The sequence below is a fragment of the Lolium rigidum genome, chromosome 2 (genome assembly GCF_022539505.1).
Source record: "Lolium rigidum isolate FL_2022 chromosome 2, APGP_CSIRO_Lrig_0.1, whole genome shotgun sequence".
Classification (NCBI taxonomy): Eukaryota; Viridiplantae; Streptophyta; class Magnoliopsida; order Poales; family Poaceae; genus Lolium; species Lolium rigidum.
The window spans coordinates 183,473,186-183,500,657 of record NC_061509.1 but is presented as its reverse complement, the minus strand read 5'-3'; the positions used below and the strand labels follow the sequence as shown (position 1 = coordinate 183,500,657).

Here is a 27,472-nt window from a genome sequence, read left to right as displayed (position 1 = left end):
TAACAAAATAGTACAATTCTTTTTGAATGGTTCAAAATACAATTAGACGGACATACATGTTGGTTTGTACGGCTGCACAGTTGATCATCCGAAACAAAAACTCAGAAAAACGTGGAGAAATCGTTGTCGCTGCCGTCAGGCTTTTGTTCCTCTGGCACGGTCCCGCCGAGGGCACTCGAGGCGAACGCCTCACACACGACCTTCTCGATGTTGAGCATCTCGGCCTTTTGCCCCGAGCCTGCACCGCCGTCGTCCGACGTCGGGATGAACGGAGGTCGTGCCACGTCGAGCACGCGGTCCCAGCGCACGCCACGGAAGAAGGCGTGCCGCCTCACGCCGCGGGCGCCGAGCCGCTTGCCGGGGTCCTTCTCCAGGAGCCCCGTGATGAGGTTGCGCAGCGGCGTCGGCGGGCCCGGCAGCTCGGGCCGGGCGGTGAGCACGCGGCAGGACGTCTCCCGCCGGCTCCTGCCCCGGAACGGCGTGCACCCATACAACATCTCATAGACCACCACCCCAAGGCCCCACCAGTCCACCGCGTAGTCGTGCCCACTCTCGGACACGACCTCAGGCGCCACATAGTACTCCATCCCGACGAACGAGTTCGACTTCGCAAGCATCGTGTGACGAACCTAGCTAATGGCAACACACCAGATAGCGTACAAACGTCGGATAATCCACAGATTCAAGATCTGGCTAGAGTTGTTGGGAGGAAGAAGAGAAGAGCACAGGCAAAAGCCGTGTTCGAGTTTACAATAGTCATTCAGCATATTCCCCTCGTCTCTGTCTACTCGCTTAGTACCGCATCCTTCCGTCACGAGCTGGAGACACCTCACTAGTAGATAACAGGCCTTTTGTTCCGGGTGGTAAGGGTCTTTTGTCGCGGGCGGCCAGCCGCGACAACGGAGGCGCGACAAAAGGGTCCACCTTTTGTCGCGGGTCGCTTACGATCCGCGACATAAGGTCCACCACGTGGCAGCTGCGGGGCGCGCACGGCACAGGCCCTTTTGTCGCGGGCGGTATTACCACCCGCGACAAAAGGCCCTATACGTGGCGCGCGCACAACGCCGTCGCTTTAGGGTTTGAGGGGTGCATCACCCCTCCCCCGCCACCGACCGCCTGTTATTTCATTTTTTTCGTTCGAAAATAAAAGTTGCATATATTTGTACGCTACTAGAAGTTGTACACGTTCATTCAATATAATATATATATATATATAGATCGATCAAACAAATATTGGAAGCAAAAGTCGATTCCCCTTACACATATTCGTAGATTCCCTACATATATACATGGAGGTCACGATCGACAAGCGGTACTAACGACCGTCTATTTGGAGGTAGAGCATATATTTGGACTAAACAAGCCTTTGTTGTTTATTACTTCTCTAACCAAAAGTCCCGCCGCTCCTCCGCGATTCCTAGTGCGTGTTCCTTTGGTTGGAGTCTCGTCCCGCATGAAGTCGACCTATATACGAAAATGAGATGAGTATGACTATATCAGTCTTGATAACGAAATATTGATGATAATAAATAAATTTGTGAATGTTATTGCTTACGTCGAATTTATTTTTGTTCTGCTTCTCAGTGGTTAACATGCGAATGGACTCGCAAACGTAGTATCCACATAGATTCGTCCCTTGTGGCTGCTGGGGGCACGGTACAGGAGTAAATGTTAGCTTCTTTGCAAAGGTAATCTCCTTATGATGATTCTTCAAAGCTTGCCAAGCCCTGCCAGGCAAAAGAATGATTGAATGAGTGGATAATTAATTGATATCTCACGAAAGATAAAGCGCGGCGATGAAGGAAATTACACTTGGAGCAACTTCTGCAAGTCCTGGAACCCGTCCACGCCTCTACTCAGTGGGTCTTTTACTTCAACTATTCCCTTATCAGGTTGAATGTCTAGTAGAATCCAAAGGAAGCTGCACATGTTATGCATATACGTCAGGAATTACACTTAACATCGAGTAAGAAAAATTGAATGTGCATAAAAGATCATTAAGAATCTCACTCGTAGTTGTAAGGAAACAATATTGAATCACAGAAATATTGCTCCCTCAAAAACCTTAGTAGGTTTCCCCCGTTTCTTCGCGTTTATGCTTCACCGTTTCAACATGTATTTTATCCGGGTCAATAAACCCAACATTGATAATATTATTACTTTTGCATTCACCGATCTTCGTCCGCATAAGAGAACACATAAGATATAATGAGTATATATATGCAATGAAAACGAACATGAACTGAATGAAAATGAACTTATATGTAGTTAACAACTTACAAGCAATAGCAACTCATGAGAGATTTGTCGAGGGCATCTAGATTGAATAACCGCCGGAGTTCATTCATCTCAATATGGATCTCCTCCTTTCGGTAGTAATATTCCCATGGTATACTCGCCACGATGTACATTATGTTCTCCTTGCATGCATCAAGGTACCACCGATGCAAATTCCGCATATGTGTTGGCAGTTTATGCAGCTGCTCTCTCGCTGACCAAGTCGGCCCCGTAGACAAATTTAGGAGCTATATCAGCAATGGGTAGTGCAGCATCTCGCTGCAAGTAGCAATTCCTCCACGGTAACCGAACATGAAGCCGCTAGCCTTGCAGCTTCTTCCATATCGATACCACCATGTTCCTGGTACACCTTGGGAACATTAAGCACTTTGAGTGCTCGGGATCGATTGTTTGGGCTGAGCACCGAGGGGGGAACTTCCTTTCTCTTTTTGCCTTTTGTCGTTGGCTTGGCCTTGAGGGGTGCACTTGTTGAAGTTGACTTATTCTCAGCTGCACTTCTAGCTGATGATTTGCTCGTGCCAGCAATGTCCTTCTCCTTAGCCTTTTCAGCCTTCTTTTGGTCAATTACCTTCGCAAGAGTGCGTGTATAGTCATCCTTCTTCTCGTGTAACTCATACTGCGATGGTGTGTTCAGAAAACTAGTAGCATATTCTATTTGCTTCTCTCGTGTATGGCTCGGCGCAGGAGGTTTTGGCTTATGAAAAAATCATAATTGATTTTCTTAACAATGGCATCATTTTCCTCCGGGGTACGATCGTAAGGACGGGGGGGGAACCTTTGGTACTTTTGGGAGGGGCGACATCTTGCGGACAGGACTCTTGAAACGCTTCCGGCTGGGTGCATTCCGAGTCTTTTGGGCGGAGGCGGCGGCGCTGGAGATGGAGATGGACTACCGATGTCGTGGTCGACGTCGTACCCACGGGGTGATGGTGGCGACATGTGATCGGTAGGGAGGAGGTGATGGTGGCCTGCGATCACCCGGAGGAGGTGATGGTGACCTGCTCGGGACGACCGGTACTAGGTGCTACCCAGCCCGGCAGCCTCGATGTTCTTCTTTTCCCAGCAGAATGATTTCTCCCAAAGCACCTCTCCGAGTGTAAGCCCCCCATCACCTCCAGGGATATCGAGCTCCAATGTCCCCCACGACGGGACAACCGAATCCACCCCGACACGAGCATAGCCAGCTGGAATCGGATTGCCATGCCATGTTGCCGGCTCACCTTCAGGTCCAAATGCCGGTCGACATAGCCGACCGCCACCTTAACGTAAACCTTCCCGAACACCTCATGGAGATCACAAGGTGTTTGCTCCTTGATTCCATCCAAGGGGTCGCCAGACCGGCATCTATCATCATCCGTGTAGAAGGGGCCTCCGAGTCGGCCACGCTCGTCGTCTCGTCGCCGAGATATGTCAGCGGTATTATCCGGCGGGCGCTGTCCTTTTAGTTCATTTATCTCCCGCTGCCGCTGCTGAAGCTCCCGCCGCTGCCGGTCAAGTCGGGCGTTGGAACTCGGCCATCTGGTCATTCTGCACCTCCAGCTGGCGTTGTTTAGCTCTCGCTCGGCTTCTATAAGTCTCCGCGTCGGCCGGAAACCCAAGCGACCATGGAACACTAGGGCCGAAGCCTCTTGTTCGTCCTCCCTTCTCGGGATTACCGAGGACAAGCGTCAGCAAGTCTTTCTCTCTATCGGGAGCAAACTTTAGTTTTCCCGCCTTTATATCTCGTCGTCACTTCAATCCATTTTTGCCCGGGTACCCTAACCCTGGTGTCACTTTCAACAATGTTCCCTGTCTTCATGTCATACTCACAGCCATGCGCGAGGAACCAATTTCGAGCCCTAGTGTCCCATCCTTCTCGTGTGGGTTCTGGAGTGATCCCGTTCAGCTCCATCTCAGCCTCTTGTGCATCCCACTTAGGCATGGCTACTCCGTAGCCCCCTCGCCCCGTATGATGGTGATATTTCTTTTCGCTTGCATTCTTCTTGTTTTTCGTTGACAGGTTCACAGCCTCCTCTGATTCTTTGTACCTCACAAATTCTTCCCAGCTTATGCTCCGCTTCGCTAGGTAGTTCTCGAATAATGGAGGCTTCTTGTCTTTCTTATAATTTTTCCATAACCGGTTCTTATACGCCCGGAAAAGTTCCCCCATCTTCTTAAGAGCCCATTTCTTCACTAGCGCCCGCTGCTTAGCATTCTCATACTCCGATCCCAAATCTGGCAAAGTGAAATGTGCCATGAGGTCGCTCGAAAAGTGTGTCTTTGTACCTATCGGCAACCTGATTTTCGGTCACATTCTTGGTCTTGTTCCATTCTCTGACAGTGATCGGGATACGATCTCTAACCACAACTCCGCACTGATTTTTGAATGTCACTCCGACATTCGCGGGTACCACCGGTTGGCCTTCCGGTGATATAGCTTCAATTGTGAACTGGTCTTTTTTGGTCAACTTCTTTGTCGGGCCTCGTTTCTCTATCTTATCTTCGGAGGCCTAAGAGAATACATATAGAATTGCATTAACGCCTCTATACTAATGCCTCAATACATATGTACATATAGAATTCCATTAATACCTCGTCATGACCGGAGCCGTCGGCTTCTCCGTCACCGGAGCCGTCGGCTTCTCCGTCACCGGAGCCATCGGCTTCTCCATGACCGGAGCCGTCGGCTTCTCCATGACCGGAGCCGCGGGCTTCTCCATCACCGGAGTCGCGGTCTTCTCGGTCGGCTTCGTACCATCGCGGATTATGTCCGCGAATATGTCTTCCTGTTCCAAGTCCCGTTCGAATTGATCCATTGTTTCGCAAAAGAATTAAATCGATAAGTACATGTTCTAACCCTAACCCTAATCAAACACAAACCAAACCCTAACCCTAATCAAACACAAACCAAACCCTAACCCTAATCGGCGACACGTGTTTGCGAGAGGGAGAGGGTGTGATACGTCTCCGACGTATCGATAATTTCTTATGTTCTATGCCATATTATTGATGATACCTACATGTTTTATGCACACTTTATGTCATATTCGTGCATTTTCTGGAACTAACCTATTAACAAGATGCCGAAGTGCCGCTCCTCGTTTTCTCGCTGTTTTTGGTTTCAGTAAATCCTAGTAACGAAATATTCTCGGAATTGGACGAAACAAAGACCCAGGGGCCTATTTCGCCACGAACCTTCCGTAAGACCGAAGAGCATACGAAGTGGGGCCACGAGGTGGCCAAACCACAAGGCGGCGCGCCAAGGGGGCCCGCGCCGCCCGTGGTGTGGGCCCCTCGTTAGCCCCCCGACTCTGCCCTTCCGCCTACTTAAAGCCTCCGTCGCGAAACCCCCGAGGAGAAAAACCACGATACGGAAAACCTTACCGAGACGCCGCCGCCGCCGATCCCATCTCGGGGATTCTGGAGATCTCCTCCGGCACCCCGCCGGAGAGGGGATTCATCTCCCGGGAGGACTCTACACCGCCATGGTCGCCTCCGGAGTGATGAGTGAGTAGTTCACCCCTGGACTATGGGTCCATAGCAGTAGCTAGATGGTTGTCTTCTCCTCATTGTGCTTCATTGTTGGATCTTGTGAGCTGCCTAACATGATCAAGATCATCTATCCGTAATACTCTATGTTGTGTTTGTCGGGATCCGATGGATAGAGAATACCATGTTATGTTAATTATCAAGTTATTACATATGTGTTGTTTATGATCTTGCATGCTCTCCGTTACTAGTAGAGGCTCCGCCAAGTTTTTGCTTTTAACTCCAAGAGGGAGTATTTATGCTCGATAGTGGGTTCATGCCCGCATTGACACCTGGGACAGCTGATGTAAAGTTCTAAGGTTGTGCTGTGTTGTTGCCACTAGGGATAAAACATTGGCGCTATGTCCAAGGATGTAGTTGTTGATTACATTACGCACCATACTTAATGCAATTGTCTCGTTGCTTTGCAACTTAATACCGGAAGGGGTTCGGACGATAACCCGAAGGTGGACTTTTTAGGCATAGAGGCAGCTTGGATGGCGGTCTATGTACTTTGTCGTAATGCCCAATTAAATCTCACTATACTTATCATGCCATGTATGTGCATTGTTATGCCCTCTCTATTTGTCAATTGCCGGACCGTAATTTGTTCACCCAACATGCTTTTATCTTATGGGAGAGACACCTCTAGTGAACTCGTGGACCCCGGTCCATTCTTTAATACCGAAATACAAATCTGCCGCAATACTTGTTTTTACTGTTTTCTCTCGCAAACAATCATCTTCCACACAATTCGGTTAATCCTTTGTTACAGCAAGTCGGTGAGATTGACAACCTCACTGTTTCGTTGGGGAAAAGTACTTTGGTTGCGTTGTGCAGGTTCCACGTTGGCGCCGGAATCCCCGGTGTTGCGCCGCACTACATCCCGCCGCCATCAACCTTCAACGTGCTTCTTGGCTCCTCCCGGTTCGATAAACCTTGGTTTCTTTTCGAGGGAAAACTTGCTGCCGTGCGCATCATACCTTCCTCTTGGGGTTGCCCAACGAACGTGTGAAATACACGCCATCAAGCTCTTTTTCTGGCGCCGTTGCCGGGGAGATCAAGACATGCTGCAAGGGGAGTCTCCACTTCTCAATCTCTTTACTTTGTTTTTGTCTTGCTTTATTTTGTTTGCTGCATTATATCAAAACACAAAAAAATTAGTTGCTAGTTTTACTTTATTTACTGTCTTGCACTCTATATCAAAAACACAAAAAATTTAGTTTACTTGCATTTACTTTATCTAGTTTGCTTTATTTACTACTCGCTAAAATGGCTACCCCGAAAATACTAAGTTGTGTGACTTCACTAGCACAAATAATAATGATTTCCTATGCACACCTATTGCTCCACCTGCTACACAGCGAGAATTCTTTGAAATTAAACCTCGCTTTACTCGAATCTTGTTATGAGAGAGCAATTTTCCGGTGTTAGTTCTGATGATGCTGCTGCCCATCTTAATAATTTTGTTGAATTGTGTGAAATGCAAAAGTATAAAGATGTAGATGGTGACATTATAAAATTAAAATTGTTTCCTTTCTCATTAAGAGGAAGAGGTAAAGATTGGTTGCTATCTCTGCCTAAGAATAGTATTGATTCATGGACTAAATGCAAGGATGCTTTTATTGGTAGATATTATCCCCCTGCTAAAATTATATCTTTGAGGAGTAGCATAATGAATTTTAAACAATTGGATAATGAACATGTTGCTCAAGCTTGGGAAAGAATGAAATCTTTGGTTAAAAATTGCCCAACCCATGGATCGACTACTTGGATGATCATCCAAACCTTCTATGCAGGACTAAATTTTTCTTCGCGGAATTTATTGGATTCAGCTGCTGGAGGTACCTTTATGTCCATCACTCTTGGTGAAGCAACAAAGCTCCTTGATAACATGATGGTTAATTACTCTGAATGGCACACAGAAAGAGCTCCACAAGGTAAGAAGGTAAATTCTGTTGAAGAATCCTCTTCCTTGAATGATAAGGTTGATGCTATTATGTCTATGCTTGCGAATGATAGGACTAATGTTGATCCTAATAATGTTCCATTAGCTTCATTGGTTGCTCAAGAAGAACATGTTGATGTAAACTTCATTAAAAATAATAATTTCAACAACAATGCTTATCTGAACAATTCTAGTAATAACTATAGGCCATATCCTTATAATAATGGTAATGGTTATGCTAATTCTTATGGGAATTCTTACAACAATAATAGGAATACACCCCTGGACTTGAAGCCATGCTTAAAGAATTTATTAGTACACAAACCGCTTTTAACAAATCTGTTGAGGAAAAGCTCAATAAAATTGATATTCTTGTTTCTAGAGTTGATAGTCTTGCCTCTGATGTTGATCTTTTGAAATCGAAAGTTATGCCTAATAGGGATATTGAAAATAAAAGTGTTACTACGGCAAATGCCATCCAAGTTAGAATTAATGAGAATATAAGATTAATGGCTGAACTGCGTGCTAGGTGGGATAGAGAAGAAAATGAAAAACTAGCTAAAGAGGAAAATGTAGCTAAAGTTTGGACTATTACCACCACTAGCAATGCTAATGATTCACATGTTGCTGCACCTCCTACTATTAATGGTAAAATAATTGGTGTTAGCAATGCTTCTACTCCTAGTGCAAAGCGCGCAAAATTACCTCGAAACCGCTAAAACTGCTGAAACCGCTTGTGATAAAACTGCTGAAATTTTTTCCAACCTTGGGGATGATAATCCCATTGCTTTAGATTGTAATGATTTAGATTTTGATGATTGCCACATCTCTGAAGTTATAAAGTTCTTACAAAAACTTGCTAAAAGTCCTAATGCTAGTGCTATAAACTTGGCTTTCACAAAACATATTACAAATGCTCTCATAAAAGCTAGAGAAGAGAAACTAAAACTTGAAACTTCTGTTCCTAGAAAGCTAGAGGATGGTTGGGAGCCCATCATTAAAATGAGAGTCAAAGATTTTGATTGTAATGCTTTATGTGATCTTGGTGCAAGTATTTCTGTTATGCCTAAAAAAGTATATGATATGCTTGACTTGCCACCATTGAAGAATTGTTATTTGGATGTTAATCTCGCTGATAATGCTAAAAGAAACCTTTGGGGAGAGTTGATAATGTTCATATTATGGTTAACAATAACCTTGTCCCCGTTGATTTTGTTGTCTTGGATATTGAATGCAATGCATCTTGCCCCACTATATTGGGAAGACCTTTTCTTCGAACCGTTGGTGCTACTATTGATATGAAGGAAGGTAATATTAAATATCAATTTCCTCTCAAGAAAGGTATGGAACACTTCCCTAGAAAGAGAATGAAGTTACATTATGTCTATTATTAGAACAAATTATGATGTTGATGATTCATCTCTCGATGTTACTTGAGTTACACTTTCTGCGCCTAGCTGAAAGGCGTTAAAGAAAAGCGCTTATGGGAGACAACCCATGTTTTTACTACAGTATTTTTGTTTTATATTTGTGTGTTGGAAGTTGTTTACTACTGTAGCAACCTCTCCTTATCTTAGTTTTGAGTTTTGTTGTGCCAAGTAAAGTCTTTGATAGAAAAGTAAGTACTAGATTTGGATTACTGCGCAGTTCCAGATTTCTTTGCTGTCACGAATCTGGGTCTACCTCCCTGTAGGTAGCTCAGAAAATTAAGCCAATTTACGTGCATGATCCTCAGATATGTACGCAACTTTCATTCAATTTGAGCATTTTCATTTGAGCAAGTCTGGTGGCCTAATAAAATCCATATTTACGGACTGTTCTGTTTTGACAGATTCTGTCTTTTATTTCGCATTGCCTCTTTGGCTATGTTGGATGAATTTCTTTGATCCATTAATGTCCAGTAGCTTTATGCAATGTCCAGAAGTGTTAAGAATGATTGTGTCACCTCTGAACATGTGAATTTTTATTATGCACTAACCCTCTAATGAGTTGTTTTGAGTTTGGTGTGGAGGAAGTTTTCAAGGATCAAGAGAGGAGTATGATGCAATATGATCAAGGAGAGTGAAAGCTCTAAGCTTGGGGATGCCCCGGTGGTTCACCCCTGCATATTATAAGAAGACTCAAGCGTCTAAGCTTGGGGATGCCCAAGGCATCCCCTTCTTCATCGACAACATTATCAGGTTCCTCCCCCGAAACTATATTTTTATTCCGTCACATCTTATGTACTTTGCTTGGAGCGTCGGTTTGTTTTTGTTTTTGTTTTGTTTGAATAAAATGGATCCTAGCATTCACTTTGTGGGAGAGAGACACGCTCCGCTGTAGCATATGGACAAATATGTCCTTAGGCTCTACTCATAGTATTCATGGCGAAGTTTCTTCTTCGTTAAATTGTTATATGGTTGGAATTGGAAAATGCTACATGTAGTAACTCTAAAATGTCTTGGATAATTTGATACTTGGTAATTGTTGTGCTCATGTTTAAGCTCTTGCATCATATACTTTGCACCTATTAATGAAGAAACACTTAGAGCTTGCTAATTTGGTTTGCATATTTGGTTTCTCTAGAGTCTAGATAACATCTAGTATTGAGTTTTGAACAACAAGGAAGACGGTATGGAGTCTTATAATGTTTACAATATGTCTTTTATATGAGTTTTGCTGTACCGTTCATCCTTGTGTTTGTTTCAAATAACCTTGCTAGCCTAAACCTTGTATCGAGAGGGAATACTTCTCATGCATCCAAAATACTTGAGCCAACCACTATGCCATTTGTGTCCACCATACCTACCTACTACATGGTATTTTTCCGCCATTCCAAAGTAAATTGCTTGAGTGCTACCTTTAAAATTCCATCATTCACCTTTGCAATATATAGCTCATGGGACAAATAGCTTAAAAACTATTGTGGTATTGAATATGTACTTATGCACTTTATCTCTTATTAAGTTGCTTGTTGTGCGATAACCATGCTTCGGGGACGCCATCAACTATTCTTTGTTGAATATCATGTGAGTTGCTATGCATGTCCGTCTTGTCTGAAGTAAGAGAGATCTACCACCTTTATGGTTGGAGCATGCATATTGTTAGAGAAGAACATTGGGCCGCTAACTAAAGCCATGAATCATGGTGGAAGTTTCAGTCTTGGACATATATCCTCAATCTCATATGAGAATAATAATTGTTGCCACATGCTTATGCATTAAAGAGGAGTCCATTATCTGTTGTCCATGTTGTCCCGGTATGGATGTCTAAGTTGAGAATAATCAAAAGCGAGAAATCCAAAATGCGAGCTTTCTCCTTAGACCTTTGTACAAGCGGCATGGAGGTAACCCATTGTGACACTTGGTTAAAACATGTGCATTGCAAAGATCCGGTAGTCCAAGCTAATTAGGACAAGGTGCGGGCACTATTAGTATACTATGCATGAGGCTTGCAACTTGTAAGATATAATGTGCATAACTCATATGCTTTATTACTACCGTTGACAAAATTGTTTCATGTTTTCAAAATAAAAGCTCTAGCACAAATATAGAAATCGATGCTTTCCTCTTTGAAGGACCATTCTTTTACTTTTATGTTGAGTCAGTTCACCTATCTCTCTCCACCTCAAGAAGCAAACACTTGTGTGAACCGTGCATTGATTCCTACATATTTGCATATTGCACTTGTTATATTACTCTATGTTGACAATTATCCATGAGATATACATGTTACAAGTTGAAAGCGACCGCTGAAATTTATCTTCCTTTGTGTTGCTTCAATACCTTTACTTTGATTTATTGCTTTATGAGTTAACTCTTATGCAAGACTTATTAATACTTGTCTTGAAGTACTATTCATGAAAAGTCTTTGCTTTATGATTCAGTTGTTTACTCATGTCATTACCATTGTTTTGATCGCTGCATCCACTACATATGTTTACAAATAGTATGATCAAGGTTATGATGGCATATCACTTCAGAAATTATCTTTGTTATCGTTTTACCCGCTCGGGACGAGCAGAACTAAGCTTGGGGATGCTTGATACGTCTCCGACGTATCGATAATTTCTTATGTTCTATGCCATATTATTGATGATACCTACATGTTTTATGCACACTTTATGTCATATTCGTGCATTTTCCGGAACTAACCTATTAACAAGATGCCGAAGTGCCGCTCTCGTTTTCTCGCTGTTTTTGGTTTCAGAAATCCTAGTAACGAAATATTCTCGGAATTGGACGAAACAAAGACCCAGGGGCCTATTTCGCCACGAACCTTCAAAAGACCGAAGAGCATACGAAGTGGGGCCACGAGGTGGCCAAACCACAAGGCGGCGCGGCCAAGGGGGGGCCCGCGCCGCCCTGTGGTGTGGGCCCCTCGTTAGCCCCCCGACTCTGCCCTTCCGCCTACTTAAAGCCTCCGTCGCGAAACCCCTGAGGAGAAAAACCACGATACGGAAAACCTTACTGAGACGCCGCCGCCGCCGATCCCATCTCGGGGGATTCTGGAGATCTCCTCCGGCACCCTGCCGGAGAGGGGATTCATCTCCCGGAGGACTCTACACCGCCATGGTCGCCTCCGGAGTGATGAGTGAGTAGTTCACCCCCGGACTATGGGTCCATAGCAGTAGCTAGATGGTTGTCTTCTCCTCATTGTGCTTCATTGTTGGATCTTGTGAGCTGCCTAACATGATCAAGATCATCTATCCGTAATACTCTATGTTGTGTTTGTCGGGATCCGATGGATAGAGAATACCATGTTATGTTAATTATCAAGTTATTACATATGTGTTGTTTATGATCTTGCATGCTCTCCGTTACTAGTAGAGGCTCTGGCCAAGTTTTTGCTTTTAACTCCAAGAGGGAGTATTTATGCTCGATAGTGGGTTCATGCCTCGCATTGACACCGGGACAATGACGTAAAGTTCTAAGGTTGTGCTGTGTCGTTGCCACTAGGGATAAAACATTGGCGCTATGTCCGAGGATGTAGTTGTTGATTACATTACGCACCATACTTAATGCAATTGTCCGTTGCTTTGCAACTTAATACCGGAAGGAGTTCGGACGATAACCTGAAGGTGGACTTTTTAGGCATAAATGCAGTTGGATGGCGGTCTATGTACTTTGTCGTAATGCCCAATTAAATCTCACTATACTTATCATGCCATGTAGTGCATTGTTATGCCCTCTCTATTTGTCAATTGCCCGACTGTAATTTGTTCACCCAACATGCTTTTATCTTATGGGAGAGACACCTCTAGTGAACTGTGGACCCCGGTCCATTCTTTAATACTCGAAATACAAATCTGCTGCAATACTTGTTTTTACTGTTTTCTCTTGCAAACAATCATCTTCCACACAATTCGGTTAATCCTTTGTTACAGCAAGCCGGTGAGATTGACAACCTCACTATTTCGTTGGGGCAAAGTACTTTGGTTGTGTTGTGCAGGTTCCACGTTGGCGCCGGAATCCCTGGTGTTGCGCCGCACTACATCCCGCCGCCATCAACCTTCAACGTGCTTCTTGGCTCCTCCCGGTTCGATAAACCTTGGTTTCTTTTCTGAGGGAAAACTTGCTGCTGTGCGCATCATACCTTCCTCTTGGGGTTGCCCAACGAACGTGTGAAATACACGCCATCAGGGTGTCGGCGACGAGTGTTTGCGAGAGGCTCGGGTGTTCGCGAGAGGTAGAGGAGAGGGAGAGAGAGGGGAGTTGCGGCGTCGAGTGATCGTGAGAGGGAGAGGGAGCACGGGACGAGGGTGATTACGCGAGAGGGAGAGGAGAGGGCCAGTGTCGGCGTCGGGGGTTTGCGAGAGGCTCGGGTGTTCGCGAGAGGTAGAGGAGAGGGAGAGAGAGGGGAGTTGCGGCGTCGAGTGATCGCGAGAGGGAGAGGGAGCACGGGACGAGGGCGATTACGCGAGAGGGAGAGGAGAGGGCCGGTGTCGGCGTCGGGGGTGTTCGCGAGAGGGAGTCGAGGGCGATTAATTTTAAACTAACTATAACTAAATACACTAAATAACTAACTAAATACATATACTAAAAAACTAAACTAAATACATATACTAACTAACTACTAATTACATAAAACAAATGAAATAAAACCTAATTAACTATATACAAACTAACTAAACCGGAAATTCAATTCGGCTCCCGGGTGCGTATGCTCCCTCTACCAATAAAACATATTTTGAAGTGTGGAAAAATTTTGACGAAAAATTCTACATGTACATCTCCATAATATATGTGTATGCGTCGAGTTTCACGAAAAAATAATATTTTTTGTGGCCTATGTAAAAAAGAGAAAACTTATCCTGTGAAAAGCATTGTTTTCAGCACTGAATTTTGTCTTTTTTACACATGTCAAATGATAAGTTCATTTTTTATGAAACGACTTTGTGAGCGCGTAGCACGTGAAGATGTACGTGCGAATTTTTTGTTTCAATTTTTTTGAAATTTAAAATATGTGTAAGATGCATTTCAAAATATAGGGAGCATATGCTCCCATGTTCCAAAACACCACTCCCAACTATATACAAAAAAACTAACTAAACTATACTAACTAACTAACTAATTAAACTATGTACAAACTAACTAAACTATATAGTTAATTATATACAAACTAACTAAACGATACTAATAATTAACTATATACAAAAAAACTATACAAAAAAAAAAACGGCGGCGGCGGCAGAGAGGCAGCGGGGGTGCCGGCGCGCTACCTTGCAGCGGTGGAGCGTCGGCGGCGGCGCGTATGGGCGGCGGCGCGCGGTCGAGGCGGTGGAGCGTCGGCGGCACAGTTGGCCGCGGCGCTGGAGTCGAGGCGGCAGAGGAGGCGGAGGAGCGCGCAGGCGTCGGCGGCGATGGAGCGTCGGCGGAGGAGCGCGCGAACGGCGGCTGAGGGCGTCGGCGGCGGCGGCGGCGCAATCCGGCAGCCTGGCGGCGCGCACTTAGGGTTTGGCCTCCTGGTCGTCGCGGGTTCTGGCTTGGCCCGCGACGCGCGGAGGTTATATACTGGGGGGGTCTTTTGTCGCGGGCGGTGGCTCAACCCGCGACAAAAGGGGGGTCTTTTGTTGCGGGTTGAGCCACCGCCCGCGACAAAAGGCCCTTTGGCCGATCCGTGGCACTCCGCATCCAACGGCTCCGGCCGTTTGAATCCAACGGCCTGGAGCCGTTGGACACGGATCAGCTCTGTTTTTTTTTCTTTTTTCTTTTTTTCTTTTTTGTTTTTTCTTATTTCAATAACTTTTAAATGGTAAATCAAATAGAAAAGTGTTATATATGAAAATTTGTCAGAAAAATACAATGAACATGAATATGACATCCATATAACTAGTTGCATCTCACAATGAACATAGTCGTGTATGTTTCACCCCTAATGATATGCGGAGTGACACCGAGTAAGGTTTCACCTCGCCACGTGTCGCCGCCTCTTCCACGCGCCTCGCCCCGTCGCTGCCGGCGTGGGACGTGTGTAGCCGTGGCTTACACGTGCCTCTCCACGTGTCGCCACCGCTTCCACGTGCCTCGCCCCGTCGCTGCCCGCGTGCGACGTGTGTAGCCGTAGCTTACACGTGCCTCGCCACGTGTCGCCGCCGCTTCCACGTGCCTCGCCCCGTCGCTGCCCGCGTGCGCTATATAGAGCGACGAGTGCGGGCGCAACCACACGTCTCCACCGCCTCCGCTCATTTATCTCCAGCATGCCTCCACGTCGTTGAGGGGCGTCCGGTTTCCGTGGCGTTCGAGTGCGTCCGAGCGGTAGGTTCACCGCCGAGATACGCGCCGCTGGCTTCCGCCTCACCCTCGGCACGTACAACACGCCGGAGCTGGCGGCGCGTGCTTACGACGCGGCGGCGTGGCGCTTTCGGCGGCCAGGGCGAGACATGAACTTCCCGGATGTTGAATCGCTAGAGGAGGCGGAGTTCCTCGCGCCGCCGCCGTGCCTCGTCGACGACGAGGACCGTCGCCGGCACCGCCAGGTGCAGCGCATGATCGCCATCGCCGAGCGCGACGAGCAGTTGATGCGCCAGTGGAGGGCGCAGTTCCCCAACGATGCCGACAACACCGACGCGTTCTTTGCTAACCTTATGGCACAACGCAGGTCCGACAGGCGCCACCGTCGGGCCGTCGCCGCCTTCGAGCTCGAGAACTCGAATACAACTTGGACCGAAAACGACCCTCGGTGGGAGGACATTTGGACGGAGACAACCTCCGACGACGAGTAGAGACTAGACTAGTAATTTATCTATTTTATTGTAATTTCAATAAAGTCGTTGTCGGTTCTATTAGTTTAAATTTAGTTTATAAAGTCGATGTCGGTTGGTTTTGTTCAATAAAGTGGTTGACACGAAATTTATTACGATTGAACTGAAATTAAACTACAGAGCTCAACTGAAAATTAAGATACATGGCCAGATTCGAATGTTGGAGCCATTCAATCATAGTCGTGCCTAGCCCTATAATACTCGCCACTGTAGTCATCATAGTCGCCGACGTCATCGTCGCTAGCATCGGGGTCGCGGTTGTCCAACCTCGGCGGGTGAGCACGCGTGGGGCTGGGATTGAGGGTAGCGCAGGCGGGGGCCACGATAGGCCGGGACGCTCGGAGAGTCCGGCTGCGCCACCACATCCGACGGCCGGCCTCGTTGAAGTTCGAAGGAGGCGGGCCGTCCTCCTCGTACTCGGCAACCGCCCTCTCACGCCGATTGATGAAGAAGCTGTCCCAAGTCGGGCTGTAGTCGGGATGCCACCGGGGATTCCTCCGCCTGCTCGGGCGTGAGCTCGAAATAGTAGTGGTTCATGATGGCCATCTCGCGTGGCACACCAAGAGGGATAGGAGGGACCGGTACGCCTCCGACGCTCAAGCAACCAGCCGGTCGGGACGCGGTAGCCGGGCGGGCGGGGGTAGTTCGAGGCGCAAAGCGCCTCCGCCTCCCGGGGTGTTAGACATACGATGGAAGCCATGGGAGAGAGTGATGAGGTTTGCGGATATGAGTCCAAGCCTACATATATATAGTGGAAAAATGGCGGGAATGCGGGAAGAAAATAGGCGGGAACGAAGTGGCGCGCGAAACTTTCATCCCGGGTGGAGGCTCAAACCGCGACAAAAGACTGGGGGAGGCTTATCTAGGAGGGCCTTTTGTCACGGTTGGTGGCTGCAGCCGCGACTAAAGCTGTCGGCAGGATAAGGATGTGTCGGTAACCTTTTGTCACGGCTGGTGGCTGCAACCGCGACTAAAGGTGTCGGCAGGATAAGGATGTGTCAGTAACCTTTTGTCACGGTTGGTGGCTGCAACCGCGACTAAAGGTGTCGGCAGGATAAGGATGCGTGGGTGGATGCACTGCTCGATGAGATAAAGCATGTAGCGCACGACGGCCTGTCGAAGGAATAAGACAAAGTAGAAGCGGTGCCGTTCCTATAAAAGGAGCATCGATACGCCTTGCCAAGCGGATCAACAAGCCAAGAACAGTTTCATTCCCATGGATGAAGGAAAGGGTTGGGAAACCTCCCGTGGCGCAGCTTCTCGAAGATGTCGTTGGTGCACACGCCCTACGGCATCTTCGGAAGCTGCTCCTCGAAAAATTTCCATGCAAGCCCGTGAAAGACTCCGTCTCCTCTAACGAGTGTTGGGGAAAGGGTTCTCATTATTACATAAATGTAGAGATTGTCTTGGGAACTATATATGAAGAATACATTATTACATCGCCATCTAGTGTTGTGATCTTCTACGCCGTAGCCATGGAGAATCTTCATCATTTAGCAAGATGCTTGGGTCAATTTTCACCGTGAAGGGCGGAATTTCTTTAAACTTATTATAATCTTCCGACATGTCTGTCTTGTCATCCACTCCCACGATGTTTCTTTTCCCCGAAAGAACTATGTGGCGCTTTGGCTCCTCGGTTGATGTATTCTTTTGTTGATTTCTTTTTCTTGATTTGCTAGACATGTCCTTCACGTAGAAAACTTGAGCCACCTCGCTGGCTAGGACAAAAGGCTCGTCCAGTACGCAAGATTGTTGGGATCCACTTGTTATCATACCGTACTTATCGTCAATATGTATAGCGCTGAGCTTCACCCATTTGCACCGAAACAAAGGGGCCTTAAAAGTGGGACCATAGTCAAGTTCCCATATCTCCTCTATGTATCCATAATATGTGGTGGTCCGCCCATTCTCGTCTTTTGCATCGAAGCGGACACCGCTGTTTTGGTTGGTGCTCTTTTTATCTTGGTCGATCGTGTAAAATGTATTCCCATTTATCTCGTACCCTTGGAATGTACATATGTTTGAAGATGGTAACCTGGCCAACAAGTACAGCTGCTCCACAACAGATGGGTCATTAATGAGATGTCTTTGCAACCAACTGCCGAAGGTATTCATGTGTTGACGTGTAATCAAGGACTCGGGCTGGCCCGGGTTTATTTCTCGTAAAACATTCTTATGTTTCTCGATGTACGGAGCCACCAAGCTGGAATTGTATAGAACTGTGTAGTGTGCTTGATTGAAAGAAATCTTGTCCCTCCACACCGTTGCTTTCCTTCCTAGTGTGCCTTTTCCAGTCAGCCTCCCTCATACCGAGATTCAGGAACACCAATCGGCTTAAGGTCAGGAAGAAAGTCAACACAAAACTCAATGACCTCCTCAGTTCCGTAGCCCTTTGAGATACTTCCTTCCGGCCTAGCTCGGTTATGAACATATTTCTTTAAGACTCCCATGAACCTCTCGAAGGGGAACATATTGTGTAGAAATACGGACCGAGAATTCTAATCTCTTCAACTAGGTGAACGAGGAGGTGCGTCATAATATTGAAGAAGGATGGTGGGAACAACAACTCGAAGCTGACAAGACATTGGACCACATCTTCCTGTAATCCTGACAAAGTTTCTGGATCAATTACCTTCTGAGAAATTGCGTTGAGGAATGCACATATCTTCACAATGGCTAGTCGAACATTTTCTGGTAGAAGTCCCCTCAATGCAATCGGAAGCAATTGTGTCATAAGCACGTGACAGTCATGGGACTTCAGGTTCTGGAATTTTTTCTCCTTCATATTTACTATCCCCTTTATATTCGACGAGAAACCAGACGGAACCTTGATACTGAATAGGGCTTCAAAAAAGATCTCCTTCTCATGTTTGGTAAGAGCGTAGCTGGCAGGCCCTACAAACTGCCCTGGATGATTGCCGTTTCGTCCTTTATGAAGTTCCTGGTCCTCCCGTGCTTCTGTGTATCTTTTGTCTTTCCATACACGCCCGGAAAACCTAGAATATTCACACAAAGATTCTTGGTCGGGTGCATCACGTCGATTGCGGAGCGGACTTCCAGGACTTTCCAATATTCTAGCTCCCAAAAAATAGATTTCTTCTTCCACATGGGCGCGTGTCCGTCATCGTCTTTCGGAACAGGTCGACTGCCTGGACCCTTTCCAAAGATAACATTTAAATCCTTGACCATGTCAAATATATCAGCACCACTACGGGGACGAAGCTTCGGACGGCGGTCCGCCTCGCCATCGAAATGCTTGCCTTTTTTCCTTAAGGGATGCTTGCGCGGAAAGAAACGACGATTGAACGGGTACACAACTTTTCTCGCTTTTTCCCAAATATTTACTTTCGGTCTCATCTAAACAGTGTGTGCATGCATTGTAACCTTTGTTCGTCTGTCCTAAAATGTTACCGAGAGCGAGGCCAATCATTGATGGTTACGAATAGCAACGCTCGTAGGTCAAATTCTTGCTCCGTGTGCTCATCCCACACACGTACACCTGGTTTGGCCCACAACTCCAAAAGTTCATCGACTAATGGCCTTAGGTACACATCAATGTCGTTGCCCGGTTGCTTTGGGCCTTGGATAAGCACTCGGCATCATAATGAACTTCCGCTTCATGCACAACCAAGGAGGAAGGTTGTAGATACATAGAGTCACGAGCCGGGTGCCGTGGCTGCAGCTCTGCTCCCCAAAAGGATTCATGTCATCTGTACTTAGACCAAAGTATAAGTTCCTTGCCTCACCTGCAAAATCCGGGAACTCTCTCCCGATGTTTCTCCACTGCCGATCATCAGCGGGGTGCCTCAACATCGCGTCTTTCTTACGTTCTTCCATGTGCCATCGCAACAACTTGGCATGATCTTTGTTTCCGAACAAACGTTTCAACCGTGGTATTATTGGAGCATACCACATCACCTTCGCAGGAACCCTCTTCCTGGGTGCCTCGCCCTCAACATCACCAGGGTCATCTTTTCTGATCTTATACCGTAATGCACCACATATCGGACATTTATTCAAATTCTCGTACTTCTCACCGCGGTAGAGGATACGATCATTAATGCATGCATGTATCTTCCGCACATCTAATCCTAGAGGGCGGACAAGCTTCTTTGCTTCATATGTACCGACGGGCAATTCATTATTTCTTGGAAACAGACTTCCTTAATATTATCATCAATTTCTCAAATCCCGAGTCAGTCACACCGACCTCTCGCCTTCCATTTCAGCAATTCCAATATGCTACCGCGCTTTCTATGCCCATCTTCACAACCTCGGGTACAACAATTTGTGGTGGTCCTCTAACATCTTGTCGAACCGCAACCTCTCCTTATCCGTGCCACAGCTCTCTTCTTGCATTAGAAATGGCCCGACGAAGATCATCATCAACGGGATCATCCGATGCCTCGTTCTTCACCTCCTTCTTCTTCATTGTCGTCCATTGCGGTATCAAAGCATTCGAGAGAACATAGATCGGTACTGGTCATCATTATCTTCTTCCTCATCGCCGTCTTCCATCATAACCCCTTCTTCTCCGTGCTTGGTCCAAACATTATAGCTGGACATGAATCCAAACCGAAGCAGGTGGCTGTTAATGTCTCTTGAGCAAGAGACATCCTTCTCGTTCTTACATTTTAGACATGGACAGCACATAAAACCTTGCTTCGACTTGTTGGCCTCGGCCACAAGCAGGAAAGAATTCACGCCCTCTCTGAAAGCGGGAGCACATCGGTTACCGTACATCCATGGATGACTCATCTCGCATCATAAGTACAATTATATATGTATCGGATGCAATCACCTTGCTAAAATTAGTATTGTACGGACTATGCATATATATATAGTCGAGAAAATAGTTGCTAACCTTTTAGGATCAAAAAGAGGAGAAATCTTATCAAATAAAACCAAGTGGCATCCCTCTCACAAGCATTCCATCAAACACCTCTTGTGCACATGTAGAAAAAATGAGCTAGCATACATCTCCACCTTCACCACCAAGGAAAAAATGAGGTGGGGGGTGGCTGGCTGCTTCTATATATATAGGCATGGCCCTTTTGTCGCGGGCCGTATTACGACCCGCGACAAAAGGGGTGCCGACGAGGAGGCGCCAGCCCTCGGACCCCTTTTGTCGCGGGTCGTAATACGGCCCGCGACAAAAGGGCGCGACAAAAGGCCCTGCCCGCTCCACATGGTTTCGGGGCGACGTGGCCAGGCCATTTGTCGCGGGTGCAGGCGCGCCCGCGACAAAAGGCTCCCACGGAAGCCCTGTTTTCCACTAGTGCCTGGGCTTCAGCTGGGCCTTTCTTCGTTCGGGGCTTGGCTTGTCAATGTCTTGGGCTAGGTACATGGCATTCCCCCCTCCTTAGGACCTGCTTGTCCCCAGGCAGGTGCATTTGGATACTCTTGGTGAAGCCGCTGTTCATTCTCCCAGGTCGCCCAGGAAGTTGGAAATCCTGACCACTGAACCTGCACCAAACATACTTGTTTATGCCCAGATGTTATGATGTTAGTATCCAGTACCTGAAGCGGTGTGGTTTTTTCACTCATTGAATGACACTGAGACGGCAAATCCGGTTAAACCACTGTGTTACTGGGTAGGGCTTGCTTCAGTAGTGACACATGCACCACTGGGTGTATTTTGCTGCCAACAGGTAATTGCAGTTTATAGGCAACAGCTCCAACTCGCTGTAATACAGTGTACGGCCCAAAGTATTTATAACTCAGCTTTTGATTTGACCTGTTGCCCAAGGATGTCTGCACATACGGCTGCAGTTTGAGGTAAACTTGATCACCTTCTTTGAATTGTCTTTCCACCCTGTGTTTGTCAGCCTGACTTTTCATTCTCTGCTGAGCACGAAGCAAATTTTTCTGTACTAGACGTTGCATATCATCCCTGTCCTTGAGCCAAGATTCTAGATCAGGTACCACTGTTGCATCATGCACAGATATATCTTGCAACCCAAAGTGTGTTGGTTTATAGCCGTATAACACTTCAAAAGGCGATTTCCCGTGAGCTGAATGAAACGTTGTGTTATACCAAAACTCGGCTAATGGTAGCCACTTGGCCCATTTCTGTGGACAAGCTTGAGTCATGCACCGCAGGTAAGTCTCCATGCATTGATTTAACCTCTCGGTTTGTCCATCCGTTTGCGGATGGTAGCTGGAGCTCATGTTTAATGTGGTGTCAGTGATCTTGAATAGTTGCTGCCAGAACAAACTTGTGAAAACCTTATCTCTATCTGATATGATGACTTTTGGTAACCCATGCAACTTGTAAACATGGTCAACATATGCTTGAGCCACTCTGAGAGCTGTGTACGGGTGAGATAGAGGAATGAAGTGACCATATTTTGTAAATTTATCAATTATCACAAGAATTGTGTCATACTTGCTGGACTTGGGCAACCCTTCCACAAAGTCAAGGCTAATGATCTCCCATGCCTTGTGTGGTATTGGGAGAGGCTGTAGCAGTCCTGGGCTGCCAACATGTTCAGATTTTGCTTGCTGACAAACTGTACAATGTGCCACATATGTCTTGATGTCCTGTTTCATATGGTTCCAAGCAAACAGAGCACGAATCTTGTTATATGTTGCTGTGAACCCACTGTGGCCCCCAATTCCACTGTTATGTAGTGCTAACATAATAGCATCTTTGGCTTCTTTATGGTTTCCTAGCCAAATCCTGTTGTTATACTTGATAACTCCATCGTAGAGTGCATAGCCATGAGCATTTGGACTGCTAACACTGAGCTGTGTCAATAGTTCTTTGGCTTGAGGGTCTGTATTGTAACTTTCCACAATAATTTCCAACCACCTTGGTTTATTCACAAACATGGCTGCAACTTCAGCTGTCTCTACACAGCGAGACAATGCATCGGCCACTTTGTTGCTGGTTCCCTCTTTGTATTTCACCTTGTAATTTAGACCCAACAACTTGCAGAAGGGTTTGTGTTGAATAGAGTTGGTGAGATGTTGAGATTCGAGATGAGTGAGGCTTTTATGGTCAGTGTATATAATGAACTCCTTATGCTACAAGTAAGACTTCCATTTCTCCACTGCTAGAATTAGTGCCAAACACTCTTTCTCATATGTTGATAAAGCCTTTGCCATTGAGCTTAATGCTTTGCTTAAGTAGGCAATAGGGTGCCCTTGCTGACTCAACACTGCTCCAATACCCACCCCAGATGCATCAGTGTGAACTTCAAACGGTAATTTGAAATTAGGTAAAGCCAAAACTGGGGCTGCTATCAAGGCCTGCTTCAATGTGTCAAAAGCTGTTTGTGCAACAGAGGACCAAACAAACTGAACATCCTTTTTCAACAACTCGGTCAATGGCTTACTGATACTACCATAGTGCTCAATGAATTTCCTGTAATAACCCGCAATTCCCAGAAATGCCCGAACTTGCTTGACTGTTTTTGGTATCGACCAATTCTTGATAGCTTGGATTTTTGATGGGTCCGTGGCGACTCCTTTAGCACTGATCACATGCCCTAAATACTCTAGTTGTGACTGAGCAAATGAGCATTTAGACTGCTTGACAAACAACTTGTGTTGTTGCAATATTGTAAACACTTGCTGTAACAGCCGGATATGTTCATCCAAAGTTGGTGTGTAAATCAGAATGTCATCCATGAAAATTAACACCCCTTTCCTTAGCAAGGATGCAAATAAGGTATTCATCGCTGCTTGAAAGGTTGCAGGTGCATTTGTTAGCCCAAATGGCATCACTTTGAATTCCCAGTGACCATTATGTGTCTTGAAGGCAGTCTTATACTCTTCACCTTCCACCAATCTTATTTGATGATAGCCACTTCGCAAATCCAGCTTTGTAAAGAACTGAGCCCCTGCCAACTCATCTAATAGTTCATCCACTATAGGTAGGGGATATTTGTTCTTTACTGTCAATGCATTCAAGTATCGATAGTCCACACACATCCTCCATCCACCATCTTTCTATTTTACAAGAATAACTGGAGAAGCAAAGGGACTGTGACTAGGTTGAATTACTCCTTTCCTGATCATTTCATTGATTTGTTTCTCCAATTCATCTTTCTGTGATGGCGCATATCTCTATGGTTTCTTCTGCACCGGAACAGCTCCAGGCACCAACGGAATTGCATGATCAAATGACCTTGAGGGAGGTAATTATGTTGATTCTTGGAACAACTGCGCATTATCTTCCAACAATTGCTTGACTTGTGCACGAAGTTCTTGTTGTACCACTGGATCAGAGAGCATGTCCAAGGCTATCAACTGAGCCACTGCACCACTTTGAACCATCTGATGTAATTCAGCTGAGGAAATTGTAGGGCAGTAGTTGTTGTTGGCATTTATCCCTCTCAAGGTAATTCTCTGTCCTTCATGCTTGAAACGCATTTTCTTTCTTGTCCAGTCCACAAACATCTTGCCCTTATTACAAGATTCCAACCATTCCATCCCCAGTATCATGTCGTAGCACTTCAATAGTAAAACTCTTACAGGAGTTGTGAACTTATGTTGCTGCACTCCCCACTTCAGTTGAGGTAAACCCTGATTGCTGAGCAATTGCTTTCCATCAGCAATAGTGACTTGCACTGGAGAAGCCTCTTGAACTGGTAGCTGGAGAGAGTTCACTAATTCTTGGCTGATGAAATTGCCTGAGCTGCCAGAATCAATAAGTATAAGAATTTGTTGTTTTCCAATGTGACCCAACAACCTCATGGTTCTCTTACTAGTAGTTTCGTGAATGGCTGCAGGAGAAAGACTCATAGCTTCACAAGGGCTTGTGTCCCCGCTTGATTCAGAAGAAGTATCCGTTCCCTCAGATTCGTAGTCGCTGCTGACATCAAGAGCTTCACAGATTTCAGCAATTACAGATAATTCCACTTGCTTAGGACACTTGTGACCTGGAACAAATTTTCCTCCACACTTAAAACATTCATTCATTTCTCTCATTTGTCTTCTTAATTCAGCAAACTTATTAGGCACAGGAGCTGCAGCTGGTTTGTCTGGTGGTGCTTCCTTCTCTGCTGGATGAACACCCAACTGGCCAGGACCGGCTCTGTTATGCCATTTCTTTACTTCATAACGACCCCTTCTATCATCTTGCAATTGAGCTTCCTGTAATAATGCCAAGGATATCGCAGCATCAACAGTTCTAGGCTGATGTATAACTACTACAGCTCTAATATCACGCTTGAGCCCTTTAACAAATTTGGCTACAAAGAAGGTTTCATCTATTGCAGAGTTATGTGCTAACAATTGATGCATAAGATTCTCAAATTCTTACTGATAGGTAGCTACATCACTAGTTTGCCTTATGTCTAAAGCTCTGCTCATATCAGTATAATAAAGATCCTTAGCAAATTTGTGACATATAGCTACACACAACTGAGCCCAACTATCTATGTCATGTTGTGCCTCATATGTCTGTAACCATAAGGCAGCATTGCCCTTAAAATGGAGAGTGGCATTATCTACTTTGTACTCCTCTGGTACATGGAACATGTGGAAGTATTTCTCGGCTTGCTCCTTCCACATTTTTGGGTGTGTGCCATCAAATCTAGGGAAATTAGTTTTAGGCATAGGAAACTCATTGTTGCTAGTATCTCTAGGGTATCTACTACGCCTGGGAGAATTATCACGAGATGGACCAGCATCATAACGAGATTTGATAGTCGAATACTGACCATTTTCCAGTGTACGCTTTGCAGCAGCACCCTGGGTTTCTAATTCTTCACGGTGCCCATCTGGGCCGGAGGAGTGCTCGAGCGTTGTGTGGATCGTCTCCTCCAAGGAAGCAAGGCGCTTGTTGATGCTTTCCACATGTGAATCAACTGCATCAATTTTGTTGTTGATCACATCCTGTTGCTTGAGTAGCCTCTCCGTGGTGACTGAAAGGGCCTGACAGGATTCTGTGTTCCGCGCGGCCGTCTCTGCCGATTTGGTAAGGCCAATCACCAGTTGGCGCAGTTGCGCCTCATGGTCCGCGATCGCCTTGGCCTGATTAGCGACGCCTTGCTCAACAGACCCCATCTGTACCGTGAGAGTAGATCCTCTCGCCGTTGCTGCACCTTGGTCTACCGCCACCGTGGTCGACGAGTACTAGCCAAAGGCTTTCCTCTGCAATCAACCAGTACACGCCTCCTGAACCACGCCGAACCAGCAATCGACAGGGATTTGACCACCGGCCCAGAGTATGGCGCGGCAACCTCCGATTTCACTGGATCCGTGGCCGAATTTCCCCTCCTCCGAAGACGAACGCCACCCGCGCTGCTCAAGAGGTAGCAACCGCACACCACCGTCGCAATTCACTCGTACAGACAGGGATTACTGAGAGATCCCGACCTGCCTGCCGATGACTTGATTCGCCTCCAAATCCTCAACACACCCAATTTGATAGAAAAATTTCTGTGGAGTTTTTGTGGAGAATATCACCGATCCGCTGGAACGAACGGCTCTGATACCAGATGGAACCTAGCTAATGGCACCACACCAGATAGCGTAGAAACGTCGGATAATCTACAGATTCAAGATCTGGCTAGAGTTGGGAGGAAGAAGAGAAGAGCACAGGCAAAAGCCGTGTTCGAGTTTACAATAGTCATTCAGCATATTCCCCTCGTCTCTCTCTACTCGCTTAGTACCGCATCCTTCCGTCACGAGCTGGAGACACCTGGGCTTCAGCTGGGCCTTTCTTCGTTCTGGGCTTGGATTGTCAATGTCTTGGGCTAGGTACATGGCACATCGTCGTTCGCACGCCGGGACCAGGAGACGAGCAGCAGGAGGACGACGAGGCGGGAGAGGCCCTCCTAGAGGTGGAGGGGATGACTCCAGCGAGGCTACGCAGCAGGAGGAGATCAAGTGTTCGATGACCCGTGGGCTGTTGTTCTTGTGCTTTCAGCGGTGTGAGGAATTGGGCAAAAGCGAGCTAGCGGGAGATGGAGAAGCAGTGTCATGGGGTGGCGGGTGAGGCTGGTGGAGGTCGAAGTCAACGAGCATGATGTGGCCAGAGCCCTGGATGGGGACGTTGTCCGGTTTGACGTCGCGGTACACGACACCGAGGCCATGGAGGTGCTCGAGAACCAACACCAGCTCGGCTGCATAGAAGCGGATGGCAAGGTCGGAGAACGCCTGCCCGGACTGGCGCCGGTAAAGGGAGTTCAGGTCCCCGCCGGCGCAGCAGTCGATGGCGAAGCCAATGACGGCGTCGGTGGCCACGACGCCGCGGAGCGAGGGGAGGAGCGGGTGGCAGAGCGCGAGCAGAACGTCGTGCTCGAAGCAGACCCTCCGGAGGCCGTCGCCGCCGGCGCGGGACATCACCTTGAGTGCCATGTGCTGGTCGCCAGAGCAGCCCTTGCCCGTGGCTGAGGCGACGGGCACGACGTCGAAGACCACGCCTCTGGCGCCGTGGCCAAGTACCGAGAGGGCCTTGAGGTCTGGCAGGCTCAGCTGCGGTGCCAGTGGGGAGGGCAAGGGCGCCGTGCTCACCATGGCAG

At 46.7% G+C, this 27,472-nt stretch overlaps 1 pseudogene; it reads right to left on the bottom strand.

The window, feature by feature from the left end:
* LOC124687810 lies at nt 1–27,467 on the bottom strand (annotated as a pseudogene).
* Between the last annotated feature and the right edge of the window lie 5 nt (nt 27,468–27,472).